Below are 12,837 nucleotides of genomic sequence, written 5' to 3'. Positions count from 1 at the left end.
CAGTTAAATCCCAGTTCCCATCCCAGTTAACACCAGTTAACCCCAGTTCCCTCCCAGTCCATCCCAGTCAGACCAGTTTGGGCCCTGCCGGCCTCAGCCGCCCCCGCACCAGTTACACCCCAGTCCCCGAGGAGGTTCTGGGGGTCCTGGGGGGGTCTGGGGGGTCCTGGGGGGTTCTGGGGGGGTCCTGGGGGAGATCCTGGGGGTTCCTGGGGGTCCCTCAGGGGGTCAGGGGGGGTCCTGGGGGGGTCTGGGGGGTCCTGGGGGGGTCCTGGGGGGGTCCTGGGGGGTTCTGGGGGTCCTGGGGAGGGTCCTGGGGGGTCCTGGGGGGGTCCTGGGGGGTCCTGGGGGTCCGGGGGGGGTCCTGGGGGGTCCCTCAGGGGGTCAAGGGGGGGGTCTGAGGGGTCCTGGGGGGGTCCTGGGGGGGTCCTGGGGGGTCCTAGGGGGCTCTGGGGGGTCCTGGGGGAGATCCTGGGGGTTCCTGGGGGTCCCTCAGGGGGTCAAGGGGGGGTCTGGGGGGTCCTGGGGGGGTTCTGGGGGGGTCCTGGGGGGTCCTGGGGGGTCCTGGGGGGTCCTGGGGGGGTCTGGGGGTCCTGGGGGTTCCTGGGGGGTCTGGGGGTCCTATGGGGGTCCTGGGGGGGATCCTGGGGGGGTCTGGGGGGTCCTGGGGGGTCCTGGGGGGATCCTGGGGGGTCCTGAGGGTCCCTCAGAGGGTCAAGGGGGGGGTCCATGGGGTCATTGGGTCATCAATGGGGTCAATGGGGTCAGTGGGGTCACTGGGGTAAATGGGGTCAGTGGGGTCAATGGGATCCATGGGGTCAATGGGGTCAGTGGGGTCAGTGGGGTCAGTGGGGTCCATGGGCTCAGTGGGGTCAATGGGGTCACTGGGGTCAGTGGGGTCAGTGGGGTCCATGGGCTCAGTGGGGTCACTGGGGTCATTGGGGTCAATGGGGTCAGTGGGGTCAGTGGGGTCCATGGGCTCAGTGGGGTCACTGGGGTCATTGGGGTCAATGGGGTCAGTGGGGTCAGTGGGGTCAATGGGGTCAATGGGGTCAGTGGGGTCCATGGGCTCAGTGGGGTCACTGGGGTCATTGGGGTCAATGGGATCCATGAACTTCCTGAGGGTCCCAAGGGGATCCTGGGGGGTCCCAGGGGGGTCCTGGGATGATCCTGGGGGTCCCGGGTTGATCCTGGGGGTCCCAGAGGGATCCTGGTGGCCCCAAGGAGACCCCGGTGGCCCCAAGGAGACCCTGGTGGCCCCAAGGAGACCCCGGTGGCCCCAAGGAGACCCTGGTGGTCCCAAGGAGACCCTGGTGGCCCCAAGGAGATCCCGGTGGCCCCAAGGAGACCCCGGTGGCCCCAAGGAGATCCCGGTGGCCCCAAGGAGACCCCAGTGGCCCCAAGGAGATCTCGGTGACCCCAAGGAGACCCCAGTGGCCCCAAGGAGACCCCGGTGGCCCCAAGGAGATCTCGGTGACCCCAAGGAGACCCCAGTGGCCCCAAGGAGACCCCGGTGGCCCCAAGGAGATCCTGGTGGCCCCAAGGAGACCCCGGTGGCCCCAAGGATATCCCGGTGGTCCCGGGGATGATCCCAGGGGTCTCCCCTCAAGAACAACAATACAAATCCACATCATTGAGGCCGGTGTCATCCCCGCCCCTCTGGGGGGGCTCCAGGCGGGTGCGGAGGCCGCAGACCCCGGCCCCGGGCGGGCAGGGCAGGCTCCAGTTGCCCCAGGTGCCCTGGGGGCCACCGCGGCCCTCGAGCACCGAGCCCCCCGAGCAGATGGCGGCCAGAGCGTTGGCGGCCGTGTCGTCCCACACGCCCCGCGGGGCCTCCACGCGCAGACGGAAGGACACCAGGCGCTGGCCGGGGGGACACGACTCCGCACGGCCCCAGGAGCCGCGGCTGGGGGGACACAGGGAGGTCAGGGATCCCAAAAAACCAAAAATATCCCCCCAAAATCCCTCCAGGGAAACCAGAAAACACCCAAAATCCTGCCAAAATCTCTCAAGGGACATCAAAAACCACCCCAATCTCAGCTGGAAGGACATGAGACGTTGGCCGAGGGGACACGGCTCTGAATGGGGGGACACAGAGAGGTCAGGGACCCCAAAAAACCAAAAATATCCCCCCAAAATCCCCCCAGGGACACCGAAACTCCCCAAGAGCGGCGGCTGGGGGGACACAGAGGGGACACGGAGGTCAGGGAGACCCAGGGACCCCCAAAAAACCAAAAACATCCCCCCAAAAATCCCCCCAGGGAAACAAAAAATCCACCCAAAATCCTGCCAAAATCTCCCAAGGGACATCAAAAACCACCCCAATCTCAGCTGGAAGGACACCAGGCGTTGGCCGGGGGGACACGACTCCGCACGGCCCCAGGAGCCGCGGCTGGGGGGACACAGAGGGGTCACAGGGGGGTCAGGGACCTCCAGGGACCCCAAAAAGCCACCCCAAAACCACCCAGGGACACCAATACCATCCAAAAACCCCCCAGGAGCCGCGGCTGGGGGGACACAGAGGGGACACAGGGGGGTCATGGGTAGGTCACAGCAGGAAGACCCCAAAAAAACACCCAAAATCCCCCCAAAATCTCCCCAAAATCCACCAAGGGACACCAAAAACCACCCAAAACCCCCCAAGGACACAAAAAACCACCACAAATTCCTCCAGGGACATTCGGGGACAACAAAAAACACCCTCAAATCCTGCAGGGATGTTGAAGGACACCAAAAACGACCCCAAATTCCCCCCAGGGACCCCAGAAATCCCCCAAAATCCCCACCAAAATCTTCCAAGGGACACCAAAAATGACCCCAAAATCCTCCAGGGACACCAAAAATCCCACAAAATCCCTCAAGGGACACCAAAAATGACCCCAAATTCCTCCAGGGACATTCGGGGACACCAAAAAACACCCAAAATCCCCCCAGGGACACCAAATTCCCCCCATGGGGACCCCAGTCTCAGCTGGAAGGACACGAGGCCTTGGTCTGGGGGGACAGGGAGAGGTCAGGGATCCCAAAAAACCAAAAATATCCCCCAAAATCCACCAAAGGACACAAAAAATCCACCCAAAATCTCCCCAAAATCCACCAAGGGACACGAAAAATCCCCCAAAATCCCTCAAGGGACACGAAAAATGACCCCAAAATCCTCCAGGGACACCCAAGGACCCCAAAAAATTGAAAATATTCCCCCAAAATCCTCCAGGGACACTCAGGGACAACAAAAAACACCCCAAAATCCTCCAAGGATGTTCAAGGACACAAAAAACTATCCCAAATCCTCCAGGGACACTCAGGGACACCAAAAAAATGGAAAATATCCCCCCAAAAATCCCCCCAGGGAAACAAAAAATCCACCCAAATTCCCCCAGATTCCCTAAGGGACACCAAAAACTACCCCAAAATCCTCCAGGAACACTCAGGGACGTCAAAAACTACCCCAAAATCCTCCAGGGACACTCAGGGACACCAAAAACGACCCCAAATTCCCCCCAGGGACCCCAGAAATCCTCCAAAATCCCCACCAAAATCTTCCAAGGGACACCAAAAATGACCCCAAAATCCTCCAGGGACACCAAAAATCCCCCAAAATCCCTCAAGGGACACCAAAAATGACCCCAAATTCCTCCAGGGACATTCGGGGACACAAAAAATCCCCCAAAATCCACTCCAAATCCCCTAAGAGACACCAAAGTGACCCCAAATTCCTCCAGGGACACTCAGGGACACCAAAAAATGGAAAATATCCCCCTAAAAATCCTCCAGGGATGTTCAAGGACACCAAAAACGACCCCAAATTCCTCCAGGGACACTCAGGGACAACAAAAACCACCCTCAAATCCTGCAGGGATGTTGAAGGACACCAAAAACGACCCCAAATTCCCCCCAGGGACCCCAGAAATCCCCCCAAAATCTCCACCAAAATCCTCCAGAGACACAAAAAATCCCCCAAAATCCCTCAAGGGACACAAAAAATCCCCCAAAATCCCTCAAGGGACACCAAAAATGACCCCAAAATCCTCCAGGGACACTCAGGGACACCAAAAAACACCCCAAAATCCCTCAAGGGACACGAAAAACGACCCCAAAATTCTCCAGGGATGTTCAAGGACACTAAAAACCATCCCAAAATCCCCCCAAGGACTCTCTGGGGACCCCCCAGTGGACCCCAGACCCCCCCATAGACCCCCCAAGGGACACCCTGGGTCATGGTGGCCACAGTTGGGTTGTGTTGGCCAAGGTTGGGTCATGGTGGTCACAGTTGGGTTTTGGTGGCCGTGGTTGGGTGACAATGGCCATGGGTGGGTCATGGTGGCCATGGAAGGGTCACAGTGGTCACAGTTGGGTCTTGGTGGCCATGGAGGGGTCACGGTGGCCATGGGTGGGTGACAATGGCCATGGTTGGGTCTTGGTGGCCATGGAGGTGTCAGGTGGCCATGGAGGTGTCAGGTGGCCATGGAGGGGTTCTGGTGGCCATGGAAGGGTCACAGTGGTCACAGTTGGGTCTTGGTGGCCATGGAGGGGTTCTGGTGGCCATGGTTGGGTGACAATGGCCATGGGTGGGTCACGGTGGCCATGGGTGGGTGACAGTGGCCATGGTTGGGTTTTGGTGGCCATTGTTGGGTCACAGTGGCCATGGAGTCATTTTGGTGGCCATTGCTGTGTTTTGGTGGCCATGGTTGGGTCTTAGTGACCATGGAAGGGTCACGGTGGCCACGGTTGGGTTTTGGTGACCATGGAAGGGTCACGGTGGCCATGGTTGGGTCATGGTGGTCATGGAGGGGTCATGGTGGTCACAGTTGGGTCTTGGTGGCCATGGAGGCGTTCTGGTGGCCATGGAGGCGTTCTGGTGGCCATGGTTGGGTCATGGTGGTCACAGTTGGGTTTTGGTGGCCATGGTTGGATCATGGTGGCCATGGAAGAGTCATGGTGGCCATGGTTGGGTTTTGATGGACATTCCTGGGTTTGGGTGGTCATGGAAGGGTCTTGGTGGCCGTGGTTGGGTTTTGGCGGCCACAGGGTTCTTTCAGTGGTCATTGCCGGGTTTTGGTGGCCCTGGTTGGGTTTTGGTGGCCATGGTTGGATGACAATGGTCATAGTTGGGTCATGGTGGCCATGGTTGGGTTTTGGTGGCCACGGACCCATTTCAGTGGCCACCACTGGACGCCCCCCCGCCCCGGTGACCCCCCGGCGTCACTCACGGCCCCTCGCTGGACGTGACCTCTCCCGTGTTCTCGCAGAGCAGCCTCACCCCGTTCAGCCCCGTGTCGTCCCCGAAAAAACCCTTGTGGGGCTCCACCTGCGGCGCCCCGAAAACTGTCACCGTCCCCTGTCCCTGTCACCTCCCCCCGTGTCCCCAAACCCCCTGTGACCTCCCCTGTGTCCCTAAAATCCCCCCTGTCACCCTCCAGTGTCCCCTCCCTGTCACCCCCCTGTGTCCCCTCTCTGTCACCTCCTGGTGTCCCCTCCTTGTCACCCCCCAGTGTCCCCTCCCTGTCACCCCCAGTGTCCCCTCCCTGTCACCCCCCCCAGTGTCCCCTTCCTGTCACCCCCCTGTGTCCCCTCCCTGTCACCCCCCCCAGTGTCCCCTCCCTGTCACCCCCCCCAGTGTCCCCTCCCTGTCACCCCCTGGTGTCCCCTCCCTGTCACCCCCCCAGTGTCCCCTCCCTGTCACCTCCCCCAGTGTCCCCTCCCTGTCACCCCCCCAGTGTCCCCTCCCTGTCACGCCCCAGTGTCTCCTCCCTGTCACCTCCCCAGTGTCCCCAAAACCCCCCCTGTCACCCTCCGGTGTCCCCTCCCTGTCACCCCCCAGTGTCCCCTCCCTGTCACCTCCCCCAGTGTCCCCTCCCTGTCACCTCTCCCTGTCCCCTCCCTGTCACCTCCCCCTGTGTCCCCTCCCTGTCACCCTCCAGTGTCCCCTCCCTGTCACCTCCCTCTGTGTCCCCAAAACCCCCCAGTGTCCCCTCCCTGTCACCCCCCAGTGTCCCCTCCCTGTCACCTTCCAGTGTCCCCTCCCTGTCACCTCCCCCTGTGTCCCCAAACCCCCTGTCACCCCCCAGTGTCCCCTCTTTGTCACCCCCCCCAGTGTCCCCAAAATCCCCCCTGTCACCCCCCAGTGTCCCCTCCCTGTCACCCCCCTGTCACCCCCCTGTGTCCCCTCCCTGTCACCTCCCCCAAGTGTCCCCAAAAGTGGCCCCTCCCCCAAATCCTCCTGTCCCACCCATTGTGTCCCCAATGTCCCCAGTGTCCCCTGTGTGTCCCCAATGTCCCCTGGTGTCCCCAGTGTCCCTTCCATGTCCCCGCCATCTTGTCCCCAATGTCCCCAGTGTCCCCTGTGTGTCCCCAATGTCCCCTGGTGTCCCCAGTGTCCCTTCCCTGTCTCCGCCATCTTGTCCCCAATGTCCCCTCTGTGTCCCCCCATTTGTCCCCCCATTTGTCCCCCCATGTCCCCCTCCGTGTCCCTATTTGTCCCCCTCAATGTCCCTCCATGTCCCCCTATTGTCCCCCATGCCCCTCATATCCCCCATCTGTCCCCCACCCATTTGTCCCCTGGTGTCCCCTCCTGTCCCCAGGTGTCTCCAGGTGTCCCCAGGTGTCCCCACCTTGAGCTGGAACCCCTGAAGGATCTCCCGGGGCAGAACTCGGGGTCCCCTCAGTGTCCCCAAGTGCCACCTCCACATCCCCCCTGTGTCCCCCTGGTGTCCCCCTCCTGTCCCCTTGTCACCTCCATGTCCCCCATGTCCTTTTGTCCCCCTCATGTCCCTCCCTTGTCCCCCCCATGTCCCCCATTTGTCCCCCTCCCATTTGTCCCCCTGGTGTCCCCAGGTGTCCCCCGGTGTCCCCAGGTGTCCCCAGGTGTCCCCAGGTGTCCCCCCATGTCCCCAGGTGTCCCCAGGTGTCCCCCGGTGTCCCCCCATGTCCCCAGGTGTCCCCAGGTGTCCCCAGGTGTCCCCACCTTGAGCTGGAATCCTCTGGCGAAGGATCTCCCGGGACAGAACTCGGGGTCCCCCCATTGTCCCCAGTGTCCCCCGTTCTCCACGGACAGGGTGGCGGTGGGGGCGCTGCTGTCCCACCCCCGGGCCAGGGGGGCCACCAAGGCCACCAAGGCCACCAGGGCCACCCAAGGGCGCGGGGACAGAGCCATGGCTGAGCCCCCTCCGGTGTCACCGCCGGGTTTATAAACCCCCCCCCCTTGGGGACAGTGACCGTGGGGACACTGGGAGGGACTGGGAGCACTGGGACGGCCACCTATGGGGAGGTGACACGTGTGTCCCCACCACCCTGGGGGGGGAATGACCTTGGGGACATCCCGGGGGGAGGATTTGGGGGAGTTTTGGGCTGATTTTTTTTTTTTTTTTTCCTGGAAATGACGCCCAAATGTCCCAAAGCCACCAGGGGTTGTCACCAGGGGTTGTCACCAGGGGTTGTCACCAGCAGTGTCACCAGCAGTGTCACCAAAACTGCAGGAAACACACACACACAAAAAAATAAACTCAAAAAACTCTCTAAAAACGTTTTTAATTGTCACTTTTAGTGACAAATGTCACTCTCAGTCACCCGTTCCCAGTTCCCCCAGTGCTCCCAGTGTCCCCAATTGCTGTGACCCCCTTGTACCCCCAGTGTCTGTGGTTGGGATGGTGGTGGCCTGTCCCCAGTGCCTGTCCCCAGTGTCCCCAGTGTCCCCAGTGATTCCCAGCACTCCCAGTGTCCCATGTCACTGGTTCCCAGTATTCCCAGTACTCCCAGTATCCCCAGTAAGTGTCACACAGACATACACCCTGTACCTGTGGTTCAGTCTGGGGTGCCCGTGCAGCCCGTAGCGTGTCCTCAATGTCCCCTGGCCTGTCCCCAGTGTCCCCAGTGCCTGTCCCCAATGTCCCCAGTGTCCCATCACTGACCAATGACCCCCATCACCGGTTCCCAGCACTCCCAGTGTTCCCAGTATCCCCAGTTAGCCCAGTGCCCATGGCGTACACCCTGTACCTGTGGTTGAGCCAGGGGTGCCCGTGCAGCCCGTAGCCTGTCCCCAGTGTCCCCTGTGCCTGTCCCCAGTGTCCCCTGTGCCTGTCCCCAGTGTCCCATCACTGACCCATGTCCTGTGTCACCCATTCCCAGTATCCCCAGTGTTCCCAGTACCCCCAGTATCCCCAGTTAGCCCAGTGCCCATGACATACACCCTGTACCTGTGGTTGAGCCGGGGGTGCCCGTGCAGCCCGTAGCCTGTCCCCAGTGTCCCCTGTGCCTGTCCCCAGTGTCCCCTGTGCCTGTCCCCAGTGTCCCCAATCACTGGTTACCAGCACTCCCAGTATCCCCAGTGTTCCCAGTACCCCCAGTATCCCCAGTTAGCCCAGTGCCCATGGCGTACACCCTGTACCTGTGGTTGAGCCGGGGGTGCCCGTGCAGGCCGTAGCGTGTCCCCAGTGTCCCCTGTGCCTGTCCCCTGTGTCCCATCACTGACCCATGTCCTGTGTCACCCATTCCCAGTATCCCCAGTATCCCCAGTTATCCCAGTGCCCATGGCGTACACCCTGTACCGGTGGTTCAGTCTGGGATGTCCGTGCAGGCCGTAGCGCGTCCCCAGCGCGCCCTGGGGACAGGGGTGGCCGTAGAAGACGCGCCGGACGCGGGCGTGGAGCAGGGCCATGGCGCACAGGGCACACGGCTCGCGGGTGACAAACACGTCACAGCCCGACAGCAGGTACCCCCCCGTGACGTCATCGCTGTCACCAACGGGGTCACCATCGGGGTCACCCTCGGCCGCCCCCGGGATCACCAGGCCCGTCAGGTCCAGGGGGACGTCACCGAGGGTGGCCCAGTCCAGGGGGACGCCGGGAATGGCACTGGGGACAGGGCTGGTGACGTCATTGGTGTCACCAGGGTCACCACAGGGGTCCTTGGGGACATCACTGATGGTGGAGTTCTGGTTGGTGATGTCATTGGTGTCACCAGGGGTGGCACTGCAGGTGACATCAGGGTCCTTGGCCACCCCTGGGGTGTCACCCACAGTGATGTCATTGTGGCCGGTGATGATGTCACCAGAGGTGCCACCACACCCGATGGTGACATTCCCGGTGATGACGTCACCACAGCCGGTGATGACGTCACCGTCCCCGACCTTGGCCACCTTGGCCCTGACACCGCCGTCCCCTCCCCCGTCGCTGTCCCCAGGGTGTCCCCTCCGCCACACCCTCCTGGTGACGTCACCGAGGTGTCCCTGACCACACCCTGTCCTTCCTGTGACGTCACTGTCCCCTGTGATGATGTCACCATGCCGTTGGTGGCCGCACTGTGCTGTCCTCGAGATGTCACTGTCCCTGGTGATGTCACTGCCCCCGGTGACAATGTCCCCGTGCTGTTGGTGACACTGTGCTGTCCTCATGATGTCATCAGTGACAATGTCCCTGTGCCATGGGTGGCCACACGGTGCTGTCCCCGTGCTGTCCCCATCCTTGGTGACAATGTCCTTGTGCCATTGCTGGCCACACTGCGCTGTCCTCGAGATGTCACTGTCCCTGGTGACAATGTCACTGCGCTGTTGGTGGCCGCACTGTGCCGTCCTCGAGATGTCACTGTCCCCAGCGATGTCCCCATCCTTGGTGACAATGTCCCCGCGCTGTTGGTGACACTGTGCCATCCCTTTGGTGTCCCCATCCTTGGTGACCATGTCCCCAGGCCGTTGGTGACACCGTGATGTCCCCATGGTGTCCCCACCCCCGGTGACAATGTCCCCAGGCCGTGGGTCACACTGCAGTGTCCCCACGGTGTCCCCACCCCTGGTGCCAATGTCCCCATGCCGCAGATGACACCGTGCTGTCCCAGTGATGTCACTGTCACTGTTCTTGGTGACAGTGTCCCCGTGCTGGGGGTGACACTGTGGTGTCCCCATGCTGTCCCCATCCCTGGTGACAATGTCCCCATGCCGTGGGTCACACCGCAGTGTCCCCACGGTGTCCCCACCCCCAGTGACAATGTCCCCATGCCGTGGGTCACACCGCAGTGTCCCCACGGTGTCCCCACCCCTGGTGCCAATGTCCCCAGGCCGTGTGTGGCCGCGCCGTGCCAGCGCCACGCGGGCGATGCAGTCCATGGCGGCGTGGCGCAGGGGGTGCCACCCGTCCCCAGTGTCCCCAGAGCTGTCCCCAGTGTCCCCAGCGCTGTCCCCAGTGTCCCCGCGGCGGTCCCAGCCCACGGCCAGCACCCGGCCCGTCCGGGGGTCCAGCGCCGCCGCCCCCGCCCCGCGCCCCGCCCCCGCCGCCCGCGCCACCCCCATGGCCATCCGGGCCACCGTCACCTCCCGTGGGGACAGCGCGGGTGGCCCCGGGGACAGCGGGCCCCGGCCGGCCCACGGCCACAGCCCCGCCCCCCGCGCGGCCGCGGCCTCGGCGCCGGACAGCGGGACACGGCCGGGCAGCCGGACACGGAACGGGGCGCCCAGGGCACCCGGGGACACCGCGGCACCCAGCAGGGAACGGAGCTGGGACAGCCAGGGGACAGCGCCGGGGACATCGGGGACACCGGGGTCACCAGGGGCACTGGGGGCACTGGGGTTATTGGGGACATTGGGGTCAAAATTGCTGCTGGCACTGGGGACAGTGGGGTCATTGGGGACACTGGTGGCATTGGTGGCACTGGGGACACCAGGGACACTGGAGGCACTGGGGTCATTGGGGACACTGGTGGCATTGGGGACATTGGGGACACCAGGGACACCAGAATCGCTGGGGACACCAGGGGCACCAGAATCCCTGGTGGCACTGGGGACATTGGGGACACCAGAGTCATTGGTGTGACTGGGGACACTGGTGGCACTGGGGACACCAGAATCACTGGTGGCACTGGGGACACCGGTGGGATTGGGGTCACCAGAGTCCTTAGGGCCACTGGTCATACTGGTGGCACTGGGGACATTGGGGACACCAGTGACCCTGGTCATACTGGTGGCACTGGGGACACTGGTGGCACTGGGGACACTGGGGACACTGGGGACACTGGCACTGCTGGTGGTACCGGTCATACTGGTGGCACTGGTGGTGTTGGAGTCCTCGGTGGTACTGGGGACACTGGTGGCACTGGTGGCACTGGGGACACCAGAATCAGCCATGGCACTCAAGGCACTGGTGGCATTGGTCACACTGGTGGCACTGGGGACACTGGTCACACTGGGGACACTGGGGACACTGGTGGCACTGGGGACACCGGGGACACTGGTGGCACTGGTGGCACTGGCAGCGCTGCTCTTACTGGTCAGACTGGTGACACTGGTGTCCTTGGTGTCCCAGGTCATGCTGGTGGCACGGGTGGCACTGGTGTCACTGGTGACACTGGTGTCCCTCCTCTTACTGGTGTTACTGGTGTCACTCCTCTTACTGGTGTCACTGGTCCCAGCCCCGGCCCAGGGGGTCGCTGTGATGTAATCGGTGACATAATCGGTGACGTCATCGACGGTGATGTAATCGATGGGGGCGGCGTCACCTGCGGGACCCCCCAGTGAGCCCCAGTGAGAACCAGTATAAACCAGTACAGACCAGTGAGCCCCAGTGAGCCCCAGTGAGAACCAGTATAAACCAGTACAGACCAGTGACAGCCCAGCGAGCCCCAGTGAGAACCAGTGAGCCCCAGTCCCTCCCAGTCCCTCCCAGTCCCTCCCAGTCCCCCCAGTCCCTCCCAGTCCCTCCCAGTCCCCCCCAGTCCCTCCCAGTCCCCTCCAATCCCTCCCAGTCCCCCCAGTCCCTCCCAGTCCCTCCCAGTCCCTCCCAGTCCCTCCCAGTCCCCTCCAATCCCTCCCAGTCCCCCCCAGTCCCCTCCCAGTCCCTCCCAGTCCCCCCCAGTCCCTCCCAGTCCCCTCCCAGTCCCTCCCAGTCCCTCCCAGTCCCCCCCAGTCCCCCCAGTCCCATCCCAGTCCCATCCCAGTCCCTCCCAGTCCCTCCCAGTCCCTCCCAGTCCCCCCAGTCCCCCCCAGTCCCCCCAGTCCCCCCAGTCCCCCCAGTCCATCCCAGTCCCCCCCAGTCCCCCCCAGTCCCCCCCAGTCCCTCCCAGTCCCCCCCAGTCCCCCCCAGTCCCATCCCAGTCCCCTCCCAGTCCCCCCAGTACCGTGGGGGGGGTCCAGCCCCAGCAGAAGCTCCGCCCCCCGGGGCCCCGCCCGGACCCGTTTGAGGTGGGGGAGGTGCGGGGGGAGGGGCGGCAGGGCCCGGAGCAGCCGCGGGGTTTCCCGGGGCAGCAGCAGGGGCGCGGCCCATCCCCCCAGCACCGGCAGGCCCCGCCCCCGCCCCTCCCCCCACCAGGGCACGGCCCGCGGGGGGGGCGGGGGGGGGTCCTGCTGCTGCCCCTCCCCCACCTCCATATGGGGGGGGGGGGGGTCCTGAGTGACCTGGGGGGGGGAGGGGAGGAAAGGGTTAATGGGGGGATCGGGACCCCGCCAAAAAATTGAGACAACCCCCCGTTGAGACCCCTCCCAAATTATTTTGGGACCCACCAAAAATGGGGATCCCCCCCCACTGAGACCCCCCAGGACCCCTCCCCAAATTATGGGACCCCTCCCCTTGAGACTCCCCGACCCCCCCAAATTATGGGACCCCCCCAAAAATGAGGGCCCCCTAAAAATTAGGAGCCCCCCCCAACATTGAGACCCCCCCAAGACCCCTCCAAATTATGGGACCCCCCCAAAAATGGGGACCCTCCCCAAAAAATTGGGACCCCCTCCAACATTGAAACCCCCCCCCTACTGAGACCCCCCCAAATTATGGGACCCCCCCAAAAATGGGGAACCCAATGGGGACCCCTCGACCCCCATTGAGACCACCCCCCAAAGTTATGGGACCCCCCCCAAAA

General features: G+C 63.2%; 1 long non-coding RNA gene across 2 annotated transcripts; it reads right to left on the bottom strand.

Annotated features, from left to right (window-relative positions):
* Window positions 1-959: 959 nt before the first annotated feature.
* Window positions 960-7,145, bottom strand: LOC310921475. 2 transcript variants are annotated; one of them, XR_014592137.1, is made up of 3 exons: window positions 6,965-7,145; window positions 5,211-5,308; window positions 960-1,906 (listed from the first exon to the last, which is right to left on the bottom strand). It is a non-coding gene; the product is annotated as an uncharacterized lncRNA (long non-coding RNA). The 2 variants fall into 2 exon arrangements; XR_014592138.1 differs by lacking the exon at window positions 960-1,906 and adding an exon at window positions 2,322-2,392.
* Between the last annotated feature and the right edge of the window lie 5,692 nt (window positions 7,146-12,837).

This window comes from Zosterops lateralis (genome assembly GCF_965231275.1).
Source record: "Zosterops lateralis genome assembly, chromosome: 34".
In the NCBI taxonomy this organism is placed as follows: domain Eukaryota; kingdom Metazoa; phylum Chordata; class Aves; order Passeriformes; family Zosteropidae; genus Zosterops; species Zosterops lateralis.
This window is presented reverse-complemented; position numbering and strand designations above follow the sequence as displayed.